This window comes from Dromiciops gliroides, chromosome 2 (genome assembly GCF_019393635.1).
Source record: "Dromiciops gliroides isolate mDroGli1 chromosome 2, mDroGli1.pri, whole genome shotgun sequence".
Taxonomy (NCBI): domain Eukaryota; kingdom Metazoa; phylum Chordata; class Mammalia; order Microbiotheria; family Microbiotheriidae; genus Dromiciops; species Dromiciops gliroides.
In genome coordinates this window covers 422,388,187-422,415,595 of record NC_057862.1, presented here as the reverse complement: position 1 = coordinate 422,415,595, position 27,409 = coordinate 422,388,187, and positions in this window count along the sequence as shown.

Genomic DNA, 27,409 nt, shown 5'->3' with positions numbered 1-27,409 from the left:
AGAGCACAAAACCTTTAATTTTATGCAAATGAACAGCGAGGAGCTGGGCGCTTAATGTAAACGAACACTTTCTTTGTAGGAGAGGGTGGAAGAGAGAAAAAAAATTCCCCAGGATTCTTTAATTGCTGTCTGAAATTATGTAAATCCCCCCGCCAGGCAGAACACAATTATCCCGTGGCCCTCTCTGCCAGCGCGCTAATGTCTAACAAAATATCGGTGGGTGACATTTAGACGAGGTAATGCAAATGAGAATTAATTTTTTTCCAAGACAAAGGGCAGCGAAAAGATCACCTCATCCATATACAGGAGAGGGGAGAAACACAACAGCCCTGGCTTGAGGGTGGGAAGGGGGAGCCGAGGGTCCGGAAAGTGTGGGTGGGTATAGGTTGGTGATGGGAACCAAGTCTAGTCCCTATATCTAGATCCTCTGCTTCTAACCCTAATAGGATTATAGATTGTTGGTGCTGAAAGGGACTTTAAAGATCTCTAAGTCCAACTGTCTCATTTTATAAAAAAACAAACTGAGGCCTAGCCTGGAAAAGTGACTTGTCCAAGGTCACACAGCTAGCAAATAGTACTGCTGGGATTAGAACCTAAGTTTTCTGAATTCAATTCTGTGGTCTTCGTGTTATACCACAGTGCTTTGGTAAAGCCAATGTATCCTCTTAGAACAGTTCCAGCCAATCACAGGTCTGGAGTCCTAATGCACAGCCTACAAGAAGCTTGCTTCAAACAAAAGATGTGGGTTGTTTTGTTTTGTTTTTGTCTTTTTAATATAAAAGAAGGAAAAAATTGTGTCTTTTAAAAATGAAAAAAAAATCACTAAGAAAGTTCTCATTGAGTTTTGAAAAACAATTTAACTAAGATACCTCCTCTGGTTTTGAAGAGATGAGAGGTTCCACTAGTGTTGAACATTGCATATAAATGCATTTGTGTGTGTGTGTGTGTTGTTGTTGTTGTTGTTGTTGTTGAATTTTATTTCTCTTTTCCTTTATTAAAAAAGTATTTAAGAGATGGCATTCTGGAAGGAGATGGGGAGTATACAGGGGGAAATCCAGGCAATGGAAAAATAAAGAATATCAATAAAAATCTATTATTTTTTTTAAAAGAAAAAAATTAACTCCCCAATCCTACCATTTTACATAGGAGTTTAGAGAAGGAAGGAATTTTAGAACCTAGAATGTTAGTACACTGAACTTAAGTTATTAAAGAATGCTGTTAGGAAGGTGAACTTAAAATTTAAAATGTTAGAGAGCTATAAAAGACCTCAGGCAGGGGTCACCTAGCCCAACCCATGGTGAAATGGGACTTTAGGATATAGAATATGAGACCACAGAACTTAGGGCTGAAAGGAGCCTTAGGAGACATAATATTAAAATGCATAACTAAGATGTTAGAATTGGAAAAGACCTTAAAAATCACTTGGTCCCCAAATCACAGAATCTCAGAGGTAGAAAGTATAGGATGCTGATGAGACCTGAACAAGAACCCTGTCTGTAATATTCCTGAAAAAAGGTCATCCAGTTCTTGGTTAAAGTACTCTAGTAAGTTCTCTTGGTTTGGGGGCGGGGAGGATGGGGAAAAAAAAGAAATTTACATGGTAACTTTATCATATATTTAAAAGGAATAGCAAGTTGTACATAATAGATTTGCAGTTTAATGAGCAATTTTAATATACTATATTATGGGAATAAATATAAATTAATAAAATGAAAACCAACAAAAATAAAATTAGTGTTAATGAATTAATAAAATAAAATAAAATAAAATAAATAAAAATTTTAAAAATAAAATTAGACTGAAAAAATTTTAGAAAGGTATCTAGTAAGACCCCATTATTCCCCAAGACAGCCCATTCCACTTTTGAATAACTCGAATTCTTAGGAAATATTTTCCCATAAATCAAGTCTCAATCTGCCTTTCTGAATCTTCCACCCATTGCTCCTAATTGTACACTTTATAAACACTTCAGATTCTTAGAGACAGCTATCCTGTTCACCCCTACCCTCAAATTCTTCTCAGGCTAAACATTCCATGAAGCCTGAGGACAATCACATTATCTTTTTGTTTGTTTGGTTGGTTTTTGCTTTCTAGGTCAAACCATTGACTCATACTGAATGTGTAGTATCTTTAGAAGGCCAGTTCCTTTTCAAATGAACTGATGTATGATTATTTCTTCTCCCTCACCCTCTACTTGAAAAGCCAATGTTTTGAATTCAAGTATATGATTTTTCATTTTTCCCATCAAATTTCATCTGATTAGAATTAGCTACCCATCTCATATTCCTGTCATTTTCAAAATTGACAAACATCCCATCTATCTATACCTTCATTCAAGTCATTGAAAAAATTTTGGGCATTCTACTACAGACCTTGCTCCAAAAGTTAAGGTTGCTTCATCTGTGACAACAGGTCTGATCATTAAACCAAATCCTAATGAATCCATCTAATCAAGAGCAGGAATTGTTTCATACTTGTCATTGTATGCCCATAGCCTAGCACAGTGCCTCCCATATGTTAGGTGCTTAATAAATACTTGTTGAATTTAATTAAATGATACTATCATTTAGCTGATGTCTCTTTGTTTTGTCCATGATGGTAATGTGGCATGACCTATACTGGACGAATACACTTTGACTTTTAGTGATTGCTACCTTCCTTTTTAAATGATCCTAAACCGTTCCTTCAATGTGATGTACTAGAATATTGACAGCATTTGAGTCAGCTTCAATAGTCTATAGTCTATACACTCCATTCCCTTGGGAAGCTCGATGACACAGTAGTGAGAATGCTGGACCTAGAGTCAGGAAGACATGGGTTGAAATCCTGGCTCAGAAAGTTATTGACTATGTGACCTTAGGCAAGTCACTTGACCTCTGTAAGTCTCAGTTTTCTCATCTGTAAAATGGACTCAATAATAGCACTGATTGTTGTGAAGCTCAAATGAAATAATGTAATGTGCTTTGTAAACCTTAAAGAACTCAATAAATGTTATTATTCTCTTCTCTTTTTGAAAACCAAGACACCATTTTCCCTCTTCCTATACTATGACATCTTTCTAATTTTCTCTTCTGACATCTTCTCCAATTTTCACAGATACCTGACTACAGCTCAGCAATAACATCTTCCAGTTCTTTCACTGCTATGGGATTTGGTTCATACTGGTTTGGACAATTGACCTCATTGAGGGTATCAAGGGTCTCTCTTTTCTCACTTATACTGGTGAGAGGTTAACTTCCTATTAACTACCTATATTCTAAATTCAATGGGCAGTTAGATAAGACAGTGGATAGAGCCCCAGGCCTGGAGTCAGGAAGACCTGAGTTCAAATCGAGCCTAGTTATGGGACCCTGGACAAGTCACTTAACTCTGTTTGCCTCAGTTTCCCCATCTGTAAAATGAACTGGAGAAGGAAATGGCAAATAATTCCAGTATCTTTATCAAGAAAACTCCAAAATGAAGTTACAAAGAGTTGGACATGAATGAACAACAAAATTCTAAATTCAAAGTCCAATTTTACAAAATCTTACCTAAAATAGGGGTTCATTTCTTTTCTCAAAATAATCACAATAATTTGCAAGCATCAATCAACAAGTATCTATTAGGTGCTTACCCTGTATCAGGAATTGTCATAAGCCCTAGGTATAGAAAGATAAAAAAACAAAACAGTCCTTGACCACAAGGAACTTATATTCTCTCTAAGGAAACAACATTACACATATAAGAAAATAGAAAATAAATACAAAGGAATTTGGGGGAGAAACATTGGCAGCTGGGAGCATGGAGAGTCAAGAAAGTCCTAATTAATGAGGTAGTCTTCAGCTCAGCTTTGAAGGAGGCTACACATTTTAAGGAGTTCATCCCAGACATCAAGGAAGCCTCGGTGGGAAAGGAATAGCTGGGGCGGAGGGGAGGGAAGGTGAAGGCAGGAGAGGCTCCTGCAGGAGGTAGCACTTTCATCTGACTTTTGAAGGAAGATATTAAAAGACAGAAGTGAGAAAGTATGAGGAAAAATCTATGCAAAAGCAGGGACTGGAGATAGATGATCATGTGGGAAGAATAGCAAGAAAGCCAATTCGATTATACTGTAGAGTACATGAAGGGGAGTAACATAATAAGGTTGGAAAGGTAGGTGGGAGCCAGGTTGTAAAGAGCTTTAAATGCCAAAGGAGTTTGTATTTAACCCCAGAGGTAAAAGAGAGCTACTGGAATCTGTTATTGTCTGTTGCTATTGTTGTTCATCCTTCTTTCTTGGAGACCAATGACATCAGGAGGCTGAAGTCTTGACTTACAAGTGAATTGGATTGGAGTGAGGCAGAGCTGTGCAAAGTCATCAGCCTCACTCTTTCCTCCAGAGTCGTCAGAGTCAGGAAGATTGTCGATGGCCCCAGATGCAGTGAGAAACCTTGGCCTTTTTGAGCTAAGGTCTTTCCCAGGTCCCAGTTTATCTGAAGCCACACTCATTCAGTGATTAAAAGCCAGGTAAGAATTGAGGTAAAAATATGAAAAAATGTTCCAAATCACTATTGATTAGAGAAATGCAAATTAAAACAACTCTGAGGTACCACCTCACACCAAGCAGATTGGCTAATATGACCAAAAAGGAAAATAATAACTGTTGGATAAGATGTGGAAAAATTGGAACACTAATGCATTGTTGGTCGAGCTGTGAACTGATCCAACCATTCTGGACAGTAGTTTAGGAACTATGCCCAAAGGGATATGGGGCTGTGCCTACCCTTTGACCCAGTAATACCACTGAGTTGTTTTGTATCTTAAAGAGATCATAAAAAAGGAAAAAGGACTCACATGTACAAAAGTATTTATAGCAGCTCTCTTTATGGTGGCAACCAATTGGAAATCAAGGGGATACCCACCAAATGGGGAAGGCTGAATAAACTGTGGTATATTAATGTAATGGAATATTATTGTGCTATAAGAAATGATGAGCAGGCAGATTTCAGAAAAACCTGGAAAGACTTAAGTGGACTGATGCTGAATGAAGTGAGCAGAACCAGAAGAACATTGTACACAGTAAGACCAACATTGTGTGATGATCAACTGTGATAGACTTAGTTCTTCTCAGCAATATAATGATCCAAGACAATTCCAAAGGACTCAATAGAAAATGTTCTCTATATCCAGAAAAAAGAACTGTGGAATCTAAATACAGATTGAACTATACTATTTTTATTTTGTTGTTGTTGTTGAGGTCTTTCCCTTTTGTTCTGATTCTCCTTTCACAACATGACTAATGTGGAAATATGTTTAATTTAATTGTACATATATATCCTATATCAGATTGCTTTCTGTCTTGGGAAGGGGGGAGGGAAGGGAGAGAGAGAAAAAAAAATTCGGAATTAGAAATCTAATAAAAACAAATGTTGATAACTACATGTAACTGTAAAAAAATACTATTAAGATTGGGGGGGAAAGGGAAGAAAAAAAGAACTGAGGCAAAAGATGACCTAGATTGCCTTCATAAAAGAATCGGTCTTTGAAGGGAAGAAGAACCTCTGAGTTTCTGGCCAGAACAGAATTACTGAGGAGAGGAGGGATGGGATCAAATCTTTAAGAATATCACTTCAGCACCTGTGTGGAGACTAGGCTGGAATGGAAAGACTCTGGAGGCAAGTAGACCAATTAGGAGGCTACTGAAATCGTTGAGGTGAAAGGTGAGGAGGGACTCACTAGAATGGTGGCCATATGAATAATGAGAAAGAGGTAGACTGGAGACATGTTGTGAAGCTCACTGGAGAAAGAATTTTCAGTTGAACAATGATGTCAGAATCCAGATTGAAAGAGCTTGAGAAGTTGGTGAGAGGAGAGAAAGTGAGGCAATGGGTGCAGAAAGCTTTTTCCCCCCCTGGGAGGTTAGCTATGAAAGAGAAGAAATATGTTGATATAAGTACATTTTGAGAGAATGGGCAATAATCCTATGAACAATTGCACAGACCTTTGGCAAGGGGCTCAGTGATGACAGGGACACTTTTTTTCTTCCTCTAAAGAGATCAAGAATTGTTTGGAATGAAAAGAACCATTCTTAGGGGCAGCTAAGTGGTGCAGTGGATAAAGCACTGGCCCTGGATTCAGGGGGACTTGAGTTCAAATTCGACCTCAGACACTTGACACTTACTAGCTGTGTGACCTTGGGCAAGCCACTTAACCCTCATTGTTCTGCCCCCTCCCCCCCCAAAAAGAACCTTTCTTGCATTCATCAAACCTACTCTTCTTTGGTTCAACAACCCATACTGTACTCTAGACTTCCTCTCAATTTCTTTTTATTTCTGTAATGACGGTCAACTCCTAATCATCTGCAAGTGGGTGAATTTACCACTGACAGTTGCTAATCCTGGGCACTCTCACCTTTTATCTTCCAAACACAATCTGTCTGAGCCAAGCATCATTAGGAAAGTGCTTCAGTCATAAGAAAACTACCTAGTATACCCAAAGTCAACTAAGTATGACTTTTGGATTACCTGTTCCTCTGGATTATCTTTTTAATATGATGGAATGGTATAAAGGAAAAGGTGCTAGCTTTGGAATTAAGAGATACTAGTTGTATGACCAGGATCATATCACCTAATCTCTTAATTTCCTTATCTATAAAATGAGAATAATAATATTCGCTCCCAGGGATGTTGTGAAGAGAGTACTTAAGATATTCTTGAAATGTAAGTGATCATTATTGTTGTGGGAAAGATGTCTCAGTGTATTTTACTGTATATAGATAGCATGCATGTAGTTTTTGTCTTTCCTATATTCCATTGGGTGGATGACCCGGTATTTCCCCCCCCCCCTAAAAATGGGAGTTCCCTAAGGTTAGGGACCATGTCTTGTCCTTTCTATCAACCAACTCTAAGCAATTGTCAGAGCCTGTGCCTTCTACTTCCACAATATTTATGACATCTGTCCATTGGAAATTGCTCTGCTGGGAAATGCCTTCACATGTTTGGGGTAGACAGTCCCCTAACTCACTGATGGATTTGAGAACCACTGGTTACCCTTAACCCAAGCATTGTGCTATCATTGGTCCTATTTGGGTACAAAGGACAAACAACCACATCTGTCCCTTCTCTTCATTCACACTGCCCCTACTAGAGTTTAGAACTTCATCTCCTCACCTAACCTATTATAATAGCCAACTTACTGGACTCTCTGCCTCTCTCTCTCCCTCTTCCAATCCATCTTCCACCCAGTAGACAAAATAATTTTTCCAAAACATAGGTCTGATCAAGTCATGCCCCTGACCAAAGATCTTCAATACTTCCCTTTTTCCTATGGAACAAAATACAAATTTCTTAGCCTGGCTTTTAAGACTCTCCGCTATCTGTCTCTAACATGACAGTTCATTCTTATTTTGCTCCAAGCCTCCCCACATTCAAGGTCCCAGTAAAACTGAACTACTCATTATTCCCCAAACTTGTCCTGTCTTCCTCCATCTCCATGCATGGTGCCCTACCTATATTTGAAATCCCCTCCCTTCTCATCTCCACCCATGAAATCCTTCCATTCCTTCAAGTCTCAGCTCCGATACCACCTCTTCCATGAAGTTTTCCCTGAATTCCCTAGTTTAGAAATGTTTCCATCCTTAAATCTCTCAAGCTGTTATTTGACCTTTCCTTATGCATTTATATTTTAATTTACAATGTAGATGTCTTTCTTCACGTCTCCAAGTATAGTAAAGACAAACATTTTTTATGGAGCTTCAAACTCCAAGACCCCTGAGACCACTACAAGAGGTTCTTGCTCAATCTGGTGTTGGTATAGGAAGGAAATCCGAGTGTTGTTGTTGAAGTTGACTTTTTTTTGAAGCAACAGGCATCATGGTGTTGTGAAAGAGTGATGTTCCAGAAGTCAACTGAACGGTGTTCAATGTTGAGCACATCACTTTGTGGTAATAATAACTGATACACATATCCAGTGCTTCAAAATTATAAAGTACTTTATCCAGGCAACCTGGGAAGTGGGAACTATGGATCTTGAAGAGAGGTGGGGTGACTTTTCAATAGTAAAAGAGCTGGTGTGTTAAGAATATACTCCATCTGGGGCAGCTAGGTGGCTCAGTGGATAGACCACTGGCCCTGGAGTCAAGAATACCTGAGTTCAAATCCAGCCTCAGACACTTAACACTTACTAGCTGTGTGACCCTGGGTAAGTCATTTAACCCCAATTGCCTCACTAAAAAAATAAAAATAAAAAATAAAAAAAGAATATTCTCCATCTTCCAGCTCTAAATGCAGTATTCTTTCCTTTATGCCACTAACCCTTTCTGAGAAGTAATTTCCTTTCATTCAAAATAACCTGTCCATTGAAAGCCTTCCAATCCACAGGAAGAAGCTGATGGTTGTAGAGGGAGCTTAGTCCTAATTGGTTAAATGCCTATCCTGTAGAGATACAAGTGAATATCTTTTCCCACCTCATTCAGTGCCTCCTACTTGTGGCATTTAAAATTTAAAGTGTGTGTTCTTACCCCCCACCCACCCACACCCACCCCTGTGAGAAAATACTGGGATTTGGCAGACACCCATGGGCCCCACCTGAAGATTGATTTGGAATTGATTGAATTGAGTGAGACTGACTGAGAGCCTACTTAAGGTTGATTAAATCAAGACCACACTTGGCCAGCCCTGAGTGGAGTGTTGTTCTCAGAGGCTGTGGACTAAGACATCAACATGGGACTACCCTCAATCAATCAGCTTGAAGGACCTCCCCTTCGGGTGAGGGAGACGGGAAGTAGGAAGGGAGGCTGACTCCCTGGCTCTGGCCTTGTTCCTTCCAGAACCTCGGGTTGGTGGCTGAGGGAAGAAGAAGAAGGAGTCGATTCTGAACCCTTTTATAGATAGGCTTTGGCTATCTTTCTGAACTCCATGTGTTCTATCTTTACTAACTTCTAATACACTTTAATAAAAGCTTAAGTCCCAAACACTGTTGTTGAAGTTTCTAATTTATAAGTAAATCCTAGCTAGTTTCCCCATAAATATAATGGGGGGGGCAGGTAAGGACACACAAATTAGATCTTACCTGTCACAGTTGGTGACCCATGAAGCAGAGTGCTGAACCCCTCAACCTTCTGATCTTCACGTTGGGTAAGAAATTTTATGTTTGTATATTTCTCATATTTTCATTGATTTTATGTGCCTGTCCCTTTAAATTTTCAATTGTGTTTCTTCTACTAGCTAAGTACCTAAGTACCTGCTAAGTACCTAAGTACCTGCTAAGTTCCTGCTTTTCTCTAACTTTAGTCTGGTTAATCAGACAAATGGGAGATAAGATCATGTTAACATTTTTAATTTTTACTTTTCTTTTTGTTATATTGAAGAAATTTTTGAATTACAAAAAGGGGACTAAAAATACCAGAGAGACTAAAAATACCAAAACCTACCATATAATACAGGGGTCCCCCCTAGAAAGGACACTCACAGAATGGGGTTCTTAGAAGCTACTGATTCAGCCAGACATGAAAAAAGCAAGGCTTATCAAGCTGTGTTTTATGTGGCATAAAAAATGTTTTAGCTTATTAGAGAACCAATGGTCAGAGAACGGATCTTTTGATTCCCTAACAATGAAATATTTGCAATTAACCCTACACTTTAATTTCCCCAAAGATTTAACATATTGGGATCTCTGGAATATAGCAAGCAAGGAAATGACCCAAGGGGATGCAAGTGAAGGGGAATCCAAGCGCATCTCTCAGGCTAAAATGCCAAATGACCCAACTCCTATTCCCTCTCCCTCTATTTCCTCTATGCCAAGCAAAAAAAAAAAAATGAAAAAGAAAAAAAGAGAAGATTCACCTGTAGAGGAGACAGAGAAGATCAACATTCTTCCCCTTCAAGAGATCCTCACCCATGGTCCAAATGGTGCTATACTAAAGCTCAGACAATACACATTTTGGGGGCCCAAAGGTTCATGGAAACAAGATGTTCCAAAATTTGATGAGGATCCCACAGCAGTTATCAGTCAGTTTAAGGCAATTTTCAGAGGATATCAGCCCACTTGGAATGATGTTACTGATCTCATATAAACGATATTATCCCCAGGGGAAATAGAAACATTAGGAAAAGTTGCTATTTGATGGCCTTTAGAAGACCCTAACTGGGACCCCAATATCCCTGAGCATTTTAATAAGTTGCAGGAAACAAGGGAAACATTGTTAAAGGCAATGGAATCCTGTGCTAGCAAGACTGATGACTGGCAAGTGGGCCGATATCCATCAAATTTAGGAATATCTATTTTCCATGAATTCAAATCTTTGGGCCCAGCACTCTTAGCTTGTGGCTTCAGAAAGACCTGATCATGTTGCTACCACAGTTGCAGTCAGCAAGCTGGTAAATGTTTAACAACTGACTCAAAAAAAACCCCAAATGTACAGGCCATACTTTGTTTAATCTGCATTACTAATATCATCTACATTGCTTTGTTATTGTTGTTATTCGGCCATGTCCAACTTTTTGTAACCCCATTTTAGGATTTTCTTGGCAAAGATACTGGAATGGTTTGCCATTTCCTTTTCCAGCTCATTTTGTAGATGAGGAAACGGAGGCAAATGAGGTTAAGTGACAGGGTCGAATAACTAGTAAGTTTCTGAGTCCAGATAGGAACTCAGCTCTTCTTGACTCCAGGCCAGGCGCACTATCCACTGGTCACCTAGCTGCCCTAAACAAGCTTCTACTCTTCCCTCAAAGAATTGAACCCCAATCTTCCTTGCGTGACAGGTGGGCATGCTGACCACTATACTAACAAGGAGCTGGTTACTTAAGTATAAACCAGTGGTCTAAAACTCAAGTAGAAATGGATCCCTGCAGACCACATGCAGACTTGGAAAACCACAAATTGACATTATCTGTGTTGTATTGTATTTTTATTTGTTTTGTTAAACAGTTCCCAATTATGATTTATTCCAGTTCAACCAACACTCAGGACTTTTGCTAGCCAAGTCTGACACCTAGACAACCACCAAAATAATAAGTCAGACCTGATTTGTAATGTTGAATCCAACAATCCAAGGCCTAAGGGCACAAACTGAAAATTTCACAATTGGTTCTCCTTTAGGAGCTGGCTCCAGCTCACCCCAAGTTACAGCTATTTGAATTCCCTCTTTCTGACATCCCCGCCCCCACTCTCTCAGCAGCATGAATCAGGTGCTTATTGGACAAGAGCAAACTATCAGAGTATAGAAGTCAGACCACAGAATACAGACTTCCAAGATTCTAATGGACCTTAGAACCCAGGATGTTAGAACATTGCATTTCAGAGCCAGAAGTGACCTTAGAGATCTTGGTAGTACTGAAAGCATTAGACTTGGAAGAAGGAAGCCCTGCTTTCAAATCCTAACTCTGACACTCAGTTTCCTCGTCCTTAAAATGAAGTCCCTGGGGGCAGCTAGGTGGTGCAGTAGATGGAGCACCGGCCCTGGAGTCAGTAGTACCTGAGTTCAAATCTGACCTCAGACACTTAACACTTACTAGCTGTGTGAGCCTGGGCAAGTCACTTAACCCCAATTGCCTCACTTTAAAAAGAAAAAATGAAGTCCCTGGACTGGATGGGGTCTTTGGTCCTTTCCAATTCTAAATCATTGAACCAAGGAACCCTCTCACTTTAATGGTGAGGGGACTGAGGCTCAGAGAGATGACATCTTTCTCAGTGTCACACACCTGACTCCCAAGTCACCAGTGTTCTTTCCACTATTCAATCAATCAATAAGCATTTATTAAACACCTACCATGTACACAAAGACAAAAGTGAAACACTCCCTGTCCTCAAGAAGCTTACAATCTAGTAAAGGGAAACAGCATATCTAGATGCAAATACAAAATAAATACAAGATAATTGGGGGAGGGGAGGCATCAGGAGATAGGTAATGGCTTCCTGTAGAAGGGAGCTAGCTTTATAAGAAGCCAGGATTTCAAACAGACAAAGGGGAGGAAGGATTATATTTCCACACGTGGGGGACATCTAGTGCAAAGGCTTTTCCCAAAGATGGGAAAGGAGGCACTTTGTGTGAAGAACAGTAAGGCAGCCACATTGGCTGTATCATAGTGTGTGTAGAAAGGAATAATTTGTAATACATCTGGAAAGGCACAATAGAGCTAAGTTATAACTAGTTGCATTTTATTTTATCTGTTTGTTTTAGAGGCTCAGTCTCCCTCTTTTGCCCAGTCTGGAAGTACAGAGGCCATTCATAGGCCCAATACCAAGATTACTTGGCTCAGAAGCTTTAAACTGGTCCTTTTTATGATCTGAGCTGGTTCTCCCCTCCTCAGGCTGCTTGGTGCACCTCTGCTCCCAGGAGTTCACCATCTTGGTTCAAGACATTGAAGGTACCATGCTTTAGAGCTAAGCATAGCTCAGAACTCCCAGCCTCAAGTGATCCCCCAGCCTCAGCTTTCCCAGCAGCAGGGAATAGGAGGTGTGTGCCACCACTGTTACCTGCAAAGGGTTTTAAATACCCAAACAGAGACGTTTATATTTGATCATAGAGGTAATAGGGAGTCACTGGAATTGAACGAGTAAAGGAGTAACAGAATTAGAAGAGTGCTTTAGGAAAACCCCTCTGGAAGCCCTGTAGAAGATGGATTAGAACAGTGAGAGACTTGGGACCAATTAGATACATTTCCAATATAATTACACTTTCCTCTCCTCAATACCACTCCCCCATTACCATTCCCCTCACTCCCTACCCCATATGAGTAAGTACATGATGCTGGCTCCATGGAATCTTGAGGAAAGCACACAGAAGGGCCCAACTTTAAAGTAGCCTCGTTAATCTTCAATACCCACAGCCTCACAGACCCCTTGCACTTCCCTCTGGGTCTCAGTTTCTTTATCTGTAAAATGAGGATAATCTCAGTTTAATAGAGAGGGTTACTAGTTTTACAGTTAAGAGGCTTATTATGTTCAAGCAAGTCCCAACTGACATTGGCTATCTGTATGACCTTGGTCAAGTCATGTTACCAAAGTGAAGGCAGTGTCCAATAGCAGAGAAAACACTGGATTTGAGATCAGAGGTCCTCATTTCACTTCCTGTTTCTTCTGCTTAATAGTTGTATGGCTTTGGGCAAATCACTTAACCACTTTGGCCTCAGTTTCTCCTCCATAAAATGAGGAGGTTGGACCCAATGACCACTAAGGGACATTGCAGTCCTAAAACCATGACGTTAAGATCTTGCTGAGCCTCAATTTCCTTATCTGTAAAATAAAGATACAAATTATTGCACCTACCTCCGAAAAGTTGATGTACTCAGTTCCCTGGAAGATAAAATTGGGGAGCTAATTAATATATGCATGGAGGGGTTTAGGAGGAGCCAAGCCCAAAGCACCCAAAGGCACTCCTTCCACAGGCAGAATGAAAGAATGAAGGAAAAGAGTAGAATAAAAGGGGAAAACCCCACCAAGGGTTGGGATGAAGACTGGAAAGAATCTCACAATCCTCCTTGCTCAGCCCAGCCCAGAATCTGGTAGGGAGTGGAGGGGAACAGTTTGGGGAAGGGGAGAGGGAGCAAGCAAGAAGTCTGAGGTGAGGGTGCCCCCTGCAGACAAAGACCTACCAAGATCAGCCCCTCGATACAAATGGGACTGAAATGCTGGGGGTTCCAGAGCCCAGAGCCCAGGCCCCATTGGAGTCCTTCGAACTCATTAACGGATTAATTGATATTTAATTGATTGGCCTGTCAGTGCAGGGCTGCTGCTGCTTAGGCTATGGCAGAAATGTGTGAAGAGCAATTAATGAAAATGGAAAGGAGCTGGGAGAGAGGAAAGGAATGTCTCCCCAGAGTGTTCCAGGCCGAGCTCCCCACCTCCTCCTGCCCTCCCTCCTCCCTTCCAGTTCCCTCCATCCCCAAGACCACTGTGGATGCCTTCTTTGTTCCTTTCTGCCACAACCCTCCCCATCTTTTGTCAAGCTTCTCTTAAATACTTAGAGTAGAAACAACTTGAGGGCAGGTTGGATGGAGCTTCTCTCAGTGACTTATTGAGCCATACATATCTAGCTAGCTCCTAGGGATTTAGAAAGTCTTTTTTTAATTAATAAAGTATTTTTTTTCCCGTTACATGTAAAGATAGTTCTCAACTTTTGTTTATACAAGCTCTCCAATTTCAGATTTTTTCTCCCTCCCTCCCCCTCCCCTAGACAGCAGGCAATCTGATATATATATATATATATATACACATAATAACATTAAACATATATATATATATATACACATAATAACATTAAACATATTTCTGCATTAGTCATGTTATAAGAGAAAAATCAGAGCAATGATGACAATCCTCAAAATAGATAAACATCAGCACCAAAAACAAAAGAAGTAGTATGGTTCATTCAGCATCTATACTCCACAGTTCTTTTTTTTTTCCTGGATTTGGAGATCTTCTTCCATCCTGAGTCCCCTGGAGCTCTTCTGTACCATTGCATTGGTGAGAAGAATCTAGTCCATCACAGTAGGTCAACACACAATGTTGATAATACTGTGTACAATGTTCTTCTGGTTCTGCTCATCTCACTCATCATATGCCCATGCAAGACCCTCCAGGTTTCTCTGAACTCCTCCTGCTCATCTTTAGAAAGTCTTTTTAAAATGGAATTTGACTATAGGCATGGCTTCAAAAAATAATTCAGGTATGTAGGTTTTTTTGAAACTAAGTAGAAACCCTCTCCCCTCCACCAAGTCCAGGAAAATCCATTCCTGGGTTTGTAGTCATCCCCTTAGACTTGCAGACAACCAAGGACCTGAGTGTGAATCCTTATCACATTAGTTGTATGGTCTTGGGCAAGTCATTAACTCTCTGGTTTTCAATTTTTCCATCTATAAAATGCAGGGGTTGGAATAGCAGATCTTCAAGATCCCTTCTAGCTCTAAATCCTACGACCCCATGACCCCATACTATGCATTTATTTACATTAAAGGCATCCAACAGTATTTCTAAGACCCTATTGGTCCTCTTGTCCTGTACCTTGAGGACACCTTGAGCATGCGCGCGCGCGCGCACGCACGCGCACGCACACGCGCGCGCGCACACACACACACACACACACACACGCGCGCGCGCGCGCACACACACACACACACACACACACAGAAGACACCCCCCCAGACACACATACATACATAGACCATAGCCAGACCACGTAGAAATAAATACTTAAAACGAGAGCACAAAGAGATACACATGGGCATGGATTCACTTCAACAATCATTTATCAAACAAAACTGCATTAATTTATTAATTCAACCAAATACTATGATAATAATAATTCACAAAAGGCTTTTAATGTTTTCTCAACAACCCCACTGAGCAGCCCCATTTCAAATTGCACAAAGGAATTAACAATTACATAGAGACAGGTGTAGACACACATGAAACACACTCAGAGAGACATGTAGAGGCATGAACAGAAACAGATACAAATGTTCTATTAACCACAGGAAGATACACACAAAAATCCACATAGCAGGCATATCAAAAATTTTATGTATACACACAGACATGACTGTGCTAGTAAATGTTTAACAACCAGCACTCTGGGGGGAAAAAGGACTCATGACCCACTTCAAAGTTTAATCTGCATTATTAGCATTTTCTCCATCACCTTCTTAAGTCTAGACTATCAACAGAACTATAAATCAAGCATGATTTGTAGCATTTTCTGATTTCTGAGGTGTAAATACTCACGCTGAAAATTTAATAATTGGCTTTTGTGAGCCAGTTAGAACTGGCTCCAGCACATCCCTGCATACAGGTTTACACAGGTACCAGATGCACAGAAAAATGCTGGTACTTCTATATGGGCATAAATACACACACATACCATCATAAAGCTGGATCGATCTGCCCCACTGCACCAGGCCTAGGAGGGATTGTAGCTCTCCGTGGTGCCTATGAGCCCTCTTCACTCCCATGCCAAAGATTTCCCTTATTCCCAAGATGGGCAGCAGGTGGGGTGGCTGGGGATGGCTCAGGTACTGATGCTTCTAGGTCAGCCTTGGTTTTTTGGGCAGCTACAGTTACCAGCTCTCTAAGCTGGAGAAGGGGAGCTGAATCACAAATGGTAAAATCATCAATGTGGCTCTTTGGCAATATCAGACCGTGTGGCTTCCTGGTGACCAAGACATCCTTTGACACTTGCCAGCCATGGAGTCCCCAGTGTGTATGTCCCTAATCTAGATTCTGTGATCCCCTCAACCAGGGTTTCTTCCCACTTACATGAGTCTGTATCTTCCCAAACCAAAGACTATTCCCCCATCCAGGAACTTCTGTGCCCCTGCCCAGAGCCCCTATCTCCTTAACCCAGAATTGGTTTTCCCCTTAACCTACTCCCAGACCCCTTGTCTCCTCACTTCATCTGTATCATTTCCCCCACCCCAGCATGTTTCCCTCCAACGTGAATCTATGTCCTCCATCTCACAGAGCCTATGTCTCCTCTCCCAGTCCATGTTCTCCCCCCACAAGACATCTTTGTACCCACTACCCTTTGTTCCCTTATCTATACCATCTGCCCTCCATTCTGAGGCATTATATTCCATTTTTAATTAGACTCCACTCCAAAGATTGTGTCTCCCTCTGAATCTGTGTCCTCCAGACCTAAATCTTGTTTACTCATCTATATCCCAGCCCCTCAGGCTCTGGGACTTTTTACTCCCAGATTCTTTGGCCTTTCTACTCAGAATCCATTTCTCATCGTTCAGAACCTTGATCTTCCATGGCAAACTTCTGTTTCCCTACTGATCATCTGTTCCTCCCTTAATGCTTGTGTCCCCAACTCAGACTCTGTCTCCCAACCCCCAGCCTCTGTCCTCCCACCTCAAATCTGTTGCTCCCACCCAGAACCTATTTCTTCACCACACAGAGTCCCAAACCTCCCACCCCATCTTTCCTTCGCCCACCAAATTTCCGTCCATGTTGGGTCTTTGTGTGCCTAGTCCATGTCTATGTCTCCAGCTAAAGACTGGCTTTGCTCACCCATTATATGTTCACCCATTCTTACTGTAAGTTTGGTATTCCCAACAGCCACATTACCTCTGCCCAGCATCTGTTTCCCTCTTAACTCAAGTCTGTGTCTCCCCAAATAGAACTTGCCCTCCCCCACCTCCATCAAGAGCTATTGTCTTCTGCTCAAAGATTGTGTGCCCTCTTTCTAGGACCCTGCCCTAGAGACTGGCCTCCAACACTTATCACCACCACAAATCTGTGATCCTCCAGCTAGCACCTGATTGCCCCACACTTGGTCCAGGTGATAGTCTGAGTATCCCTTTCAGAATCTGTGTTCCACCCACCCCACCTGGAATTTGTATTCCCCTACCCAAAGCCTGTGCACCTCTAAACACACTAGGATCTTCCAATCATTGTCCACATTGCCTTTATCCCATCTGAGTCTTTGCCTCCTCAATGTCTGTATCATCTAAACCTAGAATCTTTACTTCCAACTTAAAGTTTCTTTCTTTCTAAAATCTGGGCCCTCCCACATGTTGTCTGTGACTCACACTCAAAGTCTGTATATTCCCAACCAGAGTTGATGTTTCCCTTACACAGTGTTTGTACCCAGGCACTTCATGCCAGGTGAGGTCAAGTTATACATACATATGCCAAGATCATATTCTATTCCTTGACATGTATGACTGTAGACATAATTGATCAATATCCAGCAAAGCATAAAACAAGGTATAAAGTATGCACCAAAGGCATTTAGTAATGTTATGGAAGATGTTGACCTTCCTCAGCCTCAGTTTGTTCATCTATATAATTATAGGGTTTGACTACTTGATCTCTAACATCCCTTCTAGCGCTAAGTCTGTGGTCTTATGCCTGTGTAGTCAATACAGTTCAACATTATAAGTATTAAGCATCTATTACACATATGGGCTCTGTGATATGCTGAAAAAAGCCAAAGGTATGGAATCAGAAGTCTTGGATTCAAATCCCAGCGCTGAAACTTACTAGCTATATGACCTAGGTCCTCAGTTCATATAAAAAATTAGGGATTTTTTACAAAGTGTGAGGTTCACCATTTCTTTGTGTATGATAATGTACTCATTGCATCAAGCCCCAAATAATACAGAGCCTCAATGCAAAAAAAAAAAAAAGTTTTGCATAACTGCACATGTATAAACTACACATTTATATCAAATTGCTTTCCTTCTCAAGGAGGGGGAAAAGGAAAGGAAGAAGTGAAAATTTGAAACTCAAAAATTTTTGAATGAATGTTAACAATTATTTTACATATAATTAACAAAATAAAATAGAAGACATTTCTTTTTTTAATAATAAAAACCCATTTAAATAATTCCAAACATGGATGCAACATCCCAAAAGAAGCTTTATGGCAGGCAACATTTAAGTTGGACAAAGTCAGGTTTGCTCGGTAGCATTATTTCTCTGAGCGAATCTAGAACTGCTTTGGTTTGTCAGGAACCTTTGGTCTTCAGTGTTGGATGGCCCTGTGGCCATAGCTCCCAGTTTCTCTCTGGCAAGGTTGGAGCAGTTCAGCAGTCCAGGAAGGGTGTTGTCCTGAGGCGTGGGGGGCGTGGGGGGGGGGGCAGGGACGGAGGATACTTTTTGCGTTAGTCCTTCAGAAGTCGGTGGGCCATGGAACCCGGGCCAGTTCTCAAAGACATTCTTTCGGTGAAGGAACGCAGCGTGTCTCGGTCAGCTTCGGGCTCTCCATGCAGCAAGTGAGCAAACCACTTCCTGTATTTCTTCCTCTCATTTCGGAACCAGTTCCGGACCTGGCTAGGAGAGAGATGCAGCTGAGCCGCCAGGGCTTCCGCATCGTTGGCTGTGAGGTGTCTATTGACCTTGAAATGGTCTGTCAAGGCCTGGCGTTGGAAAGTCGAGAAGCGTACCCAAGATCTGGTCTTGGTCTTGACACAGCCAACGGCCTCGGTTCTCTCCCCTTCCCCCTGCGAGGCCTGAGCCGGCAGCGGAGCAGACAAGAGAGCTAGCACTGCAGTGTCCCGGGAAGGCCAAGCCTCGGCACAAGTCGGCTTCTCGGGGCTGACCAAGGCTGGATCCTGCTGCGATGGGGCGGGAGGCTCACAGCTGCCTGCCCCGGCCCCTTTGGGGTGCTCTCCTCTCGGGCCGTCCAGCATTTGGTCCAGCACGGACCAGTACTGGTCGGCAGAGGCAGGACAATGGCCTTCCGCCTGCGGGTGGCTTCCCGTAGAGCTCTCGTTGGCAGTGCCTGGGGCTTCTGTCACGTGGTTCCTCGTCTCCACCTCTAAACCGCGGGAACGAAGCAGCCCACAGATTTCTGTCACCTCCAGGTCCAGGTACCCAGAGTACAGAGGGCGATGGTGGGGAAGCTGGGCCATGTCTCTGGCTTCCACCTGCCTGACCTCGAGACTGTCTGAGCCACCACAAAGTCGGCCACCGCCCTCTGCACTTCGGAAATTGTTGGCTGAGAAATGTTGGGGTGCCTTCACTCTGAGCAAGGAGGCATGGGCAAGTTCAGAAGATTGGGGTTACGTTAACCAAGGGCCACGAACTTTGACCAACTCTCTACCTTCGGCCAAACCCTGGGCTCCTGATGATAGCCTTGAAAGGTGCCGCTTCCTTATATAGGCAGAGAGCTCTGAGAGTGCACCACCCGGCTGGGAGCTCCACCTCCCTGCCCCTTAATATAGGCACGTGACATCAAAGCCCACTTCACTCTGCCCCTGAAAGCAAGCCAGAACCTTGACGCCTTAGTTCAAGAAACTGTAAGAAATTTCTTAAAACTACAAACCTTCCTCAATGAAATCCAAAATCTCCAACTCCTCCCCCACCTAAGAAATTTAACTAGCTAACAATCTACACAGGAAAACCAAAGTGGAAACTGCCTGTTATCCAGAGTTTGAAATACTGTTGGACAGACAGCCCATTGAATTAATCCATCAGTACACACATCAGGACTGCAGCTGGATGGTGAGTTTGGTCAAGAATTGAAAAGGAGGATGGGGAAGCAAGCTAGATTGTATTTGTGAAATAGTACTTTCAAGGATCGTAAACTAGTAACACACATGGAAATACACATAAGCCCACACAAACACAAATGATGAGTTTTTAGGTTTGTGATGTCAAAAGAAGCAAACAAACAAAACAAAAACCAACCCTCTTTGAAAACACTAGCATTCTCTAAGTGGTACTATATGGACTGTGGATCATTTTTGTGATTCCAGATTTTTTTACTTTCTTTGTATCCCCAACATTTAGCATTGGGCCTGGTATTTAGTAAGTACTTAATAAATACTTGTTGATGGTTGACTGAAACTAACACCATCCTCATATCATTTTTATAGTCAAACTCTCTTGTCCTGCATCTTTGAGCCCCATATTTGTTTCTTGTTAATAAAAGGCCTGAAAGTAATTTTAATTCAAGATAACGACAAACCCAAGAGGCTATTACAAAAGTCTAGGTGAGAACTAGGGTGTGATTGTGGTTTGAGTAAAGAGAAGATACACCTGAGAGATGTTGAGGAAGTGAAATTGTTAAGACCTGGCAGTGGATCAGATGGGAGGGATGAGAGTAGAGAGTCCAGGAGGACTTATAGGTTATGAATCTGGGTAACTGGAAGTATGGTGGCACCCTCAAAAGAAATAGGGATTTGGGGAGGAGGGATGGGATTAAGTAGAAAACTAATGAGTTGGGTTGTTTTTTGGTCATTTTGAGTATGGAATATAAAGTAAAGCTGTCCAACAGGCAATTAGCAATTCGATGATTAAAGGTCAGGAGTGAGGTGAGAACTGAATATGTAGATTTGAATGTCATCTCAATAGAGATCATAATCTTATGCACAGGAGTCTAAGAGATCACGGAGAGAATGTGGAGAAAGAGAGAAAAGAGGGTTCCAGATATCCCTGAAGGAAGATAGGGCAAGAGTGATGATTCTAGCAAAGAAGACCAAGAAGAATCAAGTCCAAAAGGTAGGAAGAGAGTCACAAAAAATTAGTATCATGAAAACCTAGGAAGAAGGGTTTATATGAAAGGATGGTCTACAGTATAAAATACTGAAGAGAGACTAAGAAGAATGAGAATTGAGAAAAGATCTTTGGCTTTAGCATTTAAAATTAAACTTGGTGAGAGAAGTGTCGGTTCAATGATAGACTCAAAAGCTAGATGGCAAAATGAGCAGTGAGTGGGAGATGATGAAATGAAGACAATGACTGTGAAAAAGAAGAGAGAGAGGAAGACAGGTTGAAGATATAGTGAAGTCAAATGAAGGTTTGGGGTTTTTGTTTGTTTATTTGTAAGACTGGAGATGCCTGAGTATTTATAGGCAGCAGGAAAATGTATAGTTAAGAAGGAAAGGTTGAAAATTGTGAAGAAAGTGTGGGGGGGGGGCGCAGCTAGGTGGTGCAGTGGATAAAGCACTGGCCCTGGATTCAGGAGCACCTGAGTTCAAATCCGACCTCAGACACTTGACAACTTACTAGCTGTGTGACCCTGAAGGGGGGGGGCGGAGAAAGTGGTGGGGGAGGCAGGGTAGGACTATCAAAGAAGGAAATTTCTGGAACACAGGGCACAAATAGTGCTTTGTCATGGAGGACCACTTCATCTTCCTAGCCTGGGGCAAAAGAAGAGAGAATAGGGGATGATACTGAAGGATTTAGGGAGGAAAGTTGGGGAGAAGACAGTTCTGAAAAAGCTTAAGATGGGGTCCTCTTTGACTTGGAGAGAGAAGAGACAGTTTGAAACAGATGATGTGGAAAATGTGCTAGAGAGTCAGGGCGTGCTAAAAAGGATGTCTGTGTAGCCCCGAGAGTATATTTGTGATTGGAGAAATAAATCCATTATGATCCCATTCAACAAAGTTGTGTGACTTCTTCTGGCAGCTTCCTATAACACACCAGAGAGAAAATGGCAGCTGGGAAAGTGGTGGGAGTAATACAGGGTTGGGGCTTGAAAAGAGGTGAGCAGCTAGGATAAGGAAACATGGGATGTGAGAGTAGAGAAAAGAATAAAACCTAACTTTCTTGTCAAAATTTCAAAGGGAGGCAAGTGAGGCTAGAGCACCTGCAACATATTGGGAAATCAGAGATGGGGGGGAAGTGACTGGAAGTTGCATTGAGGCTGAAGAACAACAACTATGTAGTAAAGTCTCCAAATAGAATGGCAGAAATTGGGACAGAGGAAGACTATGAACCAGGTACTGGAGTTCTTGAGAAGGGAGAAAGTGGCTTATAAAAAGGGCACCGCAATGTGGACATGGTAATATAGCTAATTGGAGTGACCTTCAAAGGAGGGGCCTTTCCTGAGTGATGATATGCGGAGAAGAGGGATGGTCTGGAAATATCAATGAGGAGTACTGTATACACTCCCCTCCTGGTCTATAATGGGGGCAAAGTGAGGAGGTCACTTGAGAGGGGGACCAGAGATATAGTTTTCTGGAGAGTGCCTGGTTTCTTTCCATAATTAGAATAAGATCGAAATGTGAAGTCTAATAAACCAATCAGCAGGCATTTATTAAAAAGATTATATGCCAAGTACTGTCTAAGGTAAAGTTTCTTAACCTGGAGTCTAGGAGTTTTAAAAATATTTTGATAACTGTATTTCAATATGATTAGTTTGCTTCACAATCTTGTGTTTTATTTCATCCATTTAAAAACATTATTCTGAGAGGAAAAAAAATTATTCCGAGAAGGAATCTCTAGGCTTCCCCCAGACTGTCCAAGGGGTCCCTGCCACACAAAAAGGTTAAGAACCTCCACCAGAATGAGGGGATAGGAACATGGGAAGGGTAGGGCTGAGGCAGATGGCAATTAAAGATCAAGAAGGGGTAGCATGGGAAGATCATTTTCACCTGGGCAGCCTTTGACTCTGAATAATAGGGATTTGGAGAAGGGAGAGTTTGCTATCCAAAGCACAGTAGATTGGCAGCTAGGTGGCACAGTGGATAAAGCACCAGCCTTGGATTCAGGAAGACCTGAGTTCAAATCTGACCTCAGACACTTGATATTTACTAGCTGTGTGACACTGGGAAAGTCACTTAACCCTTATTGCCCTGCACAAAATAAATAAATAGAGAAGAAAGCACAGTAGATTATCTTTATATCCTTCTCAGTAACAATTGTAGCAGTGCCCCAATTAGTGACTGATTTTCTCCTTCTCCTCCAACATCCCACTACAGGGAGGGAGAAATCTGGGTGTGACATAGAGTAGGGGGAGAATGAGACTGAACTTGGACCAGTCTAGGTGGCCTGGGGTCAAGGGGTTGATACAAGACCATGCCCTTGCACTCACAGGGTTGTTAGTGCTTTTGCCAACCTTACATTGCCATATAAAGGTGAGCTCTCATTATTATTCAATCAGTGATGGGCTGACCACTTGTCAAGGAGGCTGGAGAGGGGATTCTTACATGGGCAGAGGTGGAATAATGAAGTCCTTTGAGGTCCCTTCTAACTCTGAGACAATGACAGGAAGGGATCAGCACCACCCTGAAGTGGGACTGATAGGCAGGGTGGGGCTGTCCTGGGTCTCCCTATTTACTCCTACTCCAGTGGTCAGAGTGATCATGGGGGACCACAGAGAGAAGAACTTAGCTCCAAACTTCAGCCTCCCCTTTTCTATGTCTTTATTAGTGTCTCTTGTCTGATCTTTAGCACAATTCATAAAAAGCCGGTTAGCACACGGCTGACATATCTTTGATCCGATGATCATATACAGGAAACAGCTTGACCCCTGAAGGCTCTCTTAACGTGGGACTGACACTGCACATTGACTTAGCTTCAGGCTTATCAACAAATCTCAGCCAATTTTATTAAAGAGCCGTGTGTGGCGTGTGGAACATGCCAGTGAAAGACAACTTTATTTATAGATCCTCAGCTACAGAGGGTGGCAGAAGCTTGTTTTCCTTGTCACTGGCCCAGTCTTTTTTGCATCTGTAGATGAAAATGACTAGTAAGGGAAGCTCCTGGCCCACAAATGAATGGATGCATGTGCATATATACAAAAATGTACATGTATACACATAAATGCAAGCACACATAGGTCACAGAATTTGGAGCTAAAAGGACCTTAGATCTCATTTAGTCCCTGTGTACATACATGCAGATCACATACACACCTGCAGAGACATGCATATAGGAACATATATAAGCACTTATATATCTAGGCATACATTCATGTGGAGGCAGTGCGGAGTAATACAGCACACTGGCTTTAAAGTCAGGAAGTCCTGAATTCAAATACTGCATCATATCTTTCCTATTAGGCCAAGTCACTTAATCTCTTTGTGCCTTCTCACTATCCTCATCTGTAAAATGAGAGGATTGGAACCAGTGACCTCTTAGGTCCCTTCCAGCTCTCAATTTCTGATCCTTTGATCCTAAAGCAGCTCACATTCAGGGGGGAAAAACCCACCATACATGCCAAGATATATATGCACATAAAATTTGTCCGTGTATAAGTGCATGTGAATACAACATATGCTCTAGTCACTTCTGCATGTACATGCAAAAAATACTGAACATATCCATGTAGAAACTGGCACAGAAGTTAATATAGCATGCAAACACACAGATGCACAAAAAGCCCAAAACACTAAAATGCCTAAGCATTATAATGCAAACAAAAACACACAAAACAAAAATCAAAACATAAATACAGACAACAGTGCACAGGTAACACAATCCCTTTAACACACAAGATCAGTCCCTTCAAAGAGAAGAGTCAAAATCATTAAAACTTAATAGTCAAATCTGGGTTGCAGGAAACAAAGAGGAATCTCCCTTTTGCAGGAAAAAGATGGAGTGTGTAGGAAAGGAGAGGTGAGACCTGGAGTTACTAAGGGCAGATTTCTTCCATTGATTTAATTCAATCTAAATCATCTTCCTAAGCATTTTTAAGCTCCTTCAGATCGATGTAATGAGGGTAACATCTAGCAAGACTGAATACAAAGACCAACAAGATTCAAGGCTACACGATTAATGCATTAGTAGTAGTAGTAGGCTTCCACCAGTCGAGGACGACCACGGATCAGCGCCTTGAAGAGCCATAGGCCACAGTGTGGCTGTGCAGTCTGATACAGGAGCCTCAGCTCCTGCTGCAACAAGGACAGGAAAACTGCCGTTACACTTATAATTTCCCCTACTATAACGACTTCAGTAGCATCCTATGTCAGCTTGCTGACCGGTCAGAAAGCACTTTTGCAGACCACTGTTATTTCTGCAGTACCATTCTCCATATGTACTAGGGATGGGGGACTTATTTCAGACTCACTGGCTTGTAGTATCATTTCTAGGGCTATAAGAAGCTCAGACCGAATGGTGCCATCACCAGTTCCAAATAAGTCAGACCGTGTAGATATTCTCTGGTTCCTTAGGGGCATCTGAAACTAGAATATCAGGTGGGAAAGGAGCCACCTTTAGATTGAGTCCTTTCCCTTTTGTCCCACCTGGGCCAAAGGCCCCCATCCTCCCAGGTCAGACTTGGAAGCCTTCCCCAACTCCCAAGAGTACACTAACATAAAACATCTTCTTTCAGATCGAGACCTATACCCTCCCCATATGGTCCTTTGTTAGGCACCAACTGTCCATCTGCAGCTGGTGAACAGGCCCTTCTTCAGCCTGATTCTTTGTCTTTCAATCACTTGTCCTCTGGTTTGACGGGGTGTTCAATTAATTACCCATATAGGCGGCAGATGGTTGCAGGGTATATTCTTTCTATCATCGCAACCATTCTTCAGGGCAGTTGTTTCAAACTCAAATAGAAACAGGGGCCACTAAACCGTATACTACAGACCACGTATTGACTGAGAAAACCACATATTATGGAAATATGTTTTGCATGACTTCACATGTATAATAAGGTATCATATTGCTTATCCTCCCAATGGATAGAGGAGGGGCTGGAGGGATGGAGAGAATTTGGGACTAAAAATAAATATTTAAAATTTAAAAAGGAAAGAAAGAAAAAAGAAAGCCACATATTAACATTAGCTAGCTAGCTATCCTTTTACATTGGGGGACATTAACTATTTCCCAAGTACATTTTAATCTAGTTTAAGCCATGCTGGGGAATACCATGGGCCACATGCATGACATTTATGTTCCAGGACTATTTCATACACTGGCAGGTTACCCAATTTACAACTATTTAATGTGGAGTGGTATTCCTCTGCTCCACTATCTTGTGTTTCCTTGGAATGCTAAGACTTGTTGTTGTTCAGTTGTTTTCAGTCACTTCCTACTCTTTGTGACCCAGTGTGTGATTTTCTTGGCAAAGATACTAGAGTGGTTTGCTATTTCTTTCTCTGGCTCATCTCCTCTCCAACTGAGGCAAATAAGGTTAAGTGACTTGCCCAGGGTCACCCAACTAGTATCTGAGGCCAGATGTGAATTCGGGAAGATAAGTCTTCATGACTCCAGACACAGGTCTCTATCCCCTGAGCCACCCAGCTACCCCTAAGACTTGTTATCTGGACCCTATCTGCTACCTACAGTCCCTGAAAACAAACTCAAGGATCATTCCATCACTGGCTTCTCTATGAGTCCTCCTGAGCTGAGGTAATAGATAGGCAACAACTCTCCTTCAGCTGATCTCTCAGCCATGTGATGTGCTAGTTGTGATCATCATTTCACCAGTGGAAATGACATTAAAGAAGCATTGCCACCTACTTTGGGGCTGCAGTTTAAGGACTATGGGACTTTTTTATCCGACTTGTAGCCAAAACCTTGCATATGTGAGGTCCACGAGAGCAGGATCTGTCTTGCTTTTCTGTTTGTATCTCCAGCACTGTGCACTTAGAAAATGCTTACTGCAATTGGAAAAAAATAAAATACTATTTCAAAAACAAATGCTTCATCCCACAAAGGCCTAGTGCCTATATAGTTTGTAGAAATAGATGCTGACTGTGTGTTTTATTCAGTGACTTCATTGCACCTTGGGATCCACTGTCTAGCACAGCAATATACTCATATTTTCAGTGCTCATGGTCATTGCCAAATCCAGTGGTAGAAAGAATCCAGGAAAGGTTGGTGGGGAAAGGGTTAAGTTCCTTTAGAACCTTTGTTGTTGTTGACTCATTTTCAGTAGTGTCCAACTCTTCACGACCCTATTTGGGGTTTTCTTGGCAAAGATACTGGAATGATTTGTCATTTCCTTCTCCAACTCATTTTACAGATGAGGAAACTGAGGCAAACAGGGTGAAGTGACTTGCCCAGGGTCACACAAGCAGTAAGTGTGTGAGGACAGATTTTAACTCAGGAAGATGAGTCTTCCTGACTCTAGGCCCAGAACTCTATCTTTGAGCCACCTAGCTGCCCCTCCTTTGTAGCCTAGAGTGACCCTAATCTTTGACCCCATCTATATTTCCAGATTCTGGTCCAGTGGACATTAGTTTTTAGAAGAGCAATGATGGATTCTTCTCTCAATGAAAATTCCATGTGCCCTTTTTGATTTCAGTAGTAATGGTGGTGGTGGTAGTAATAA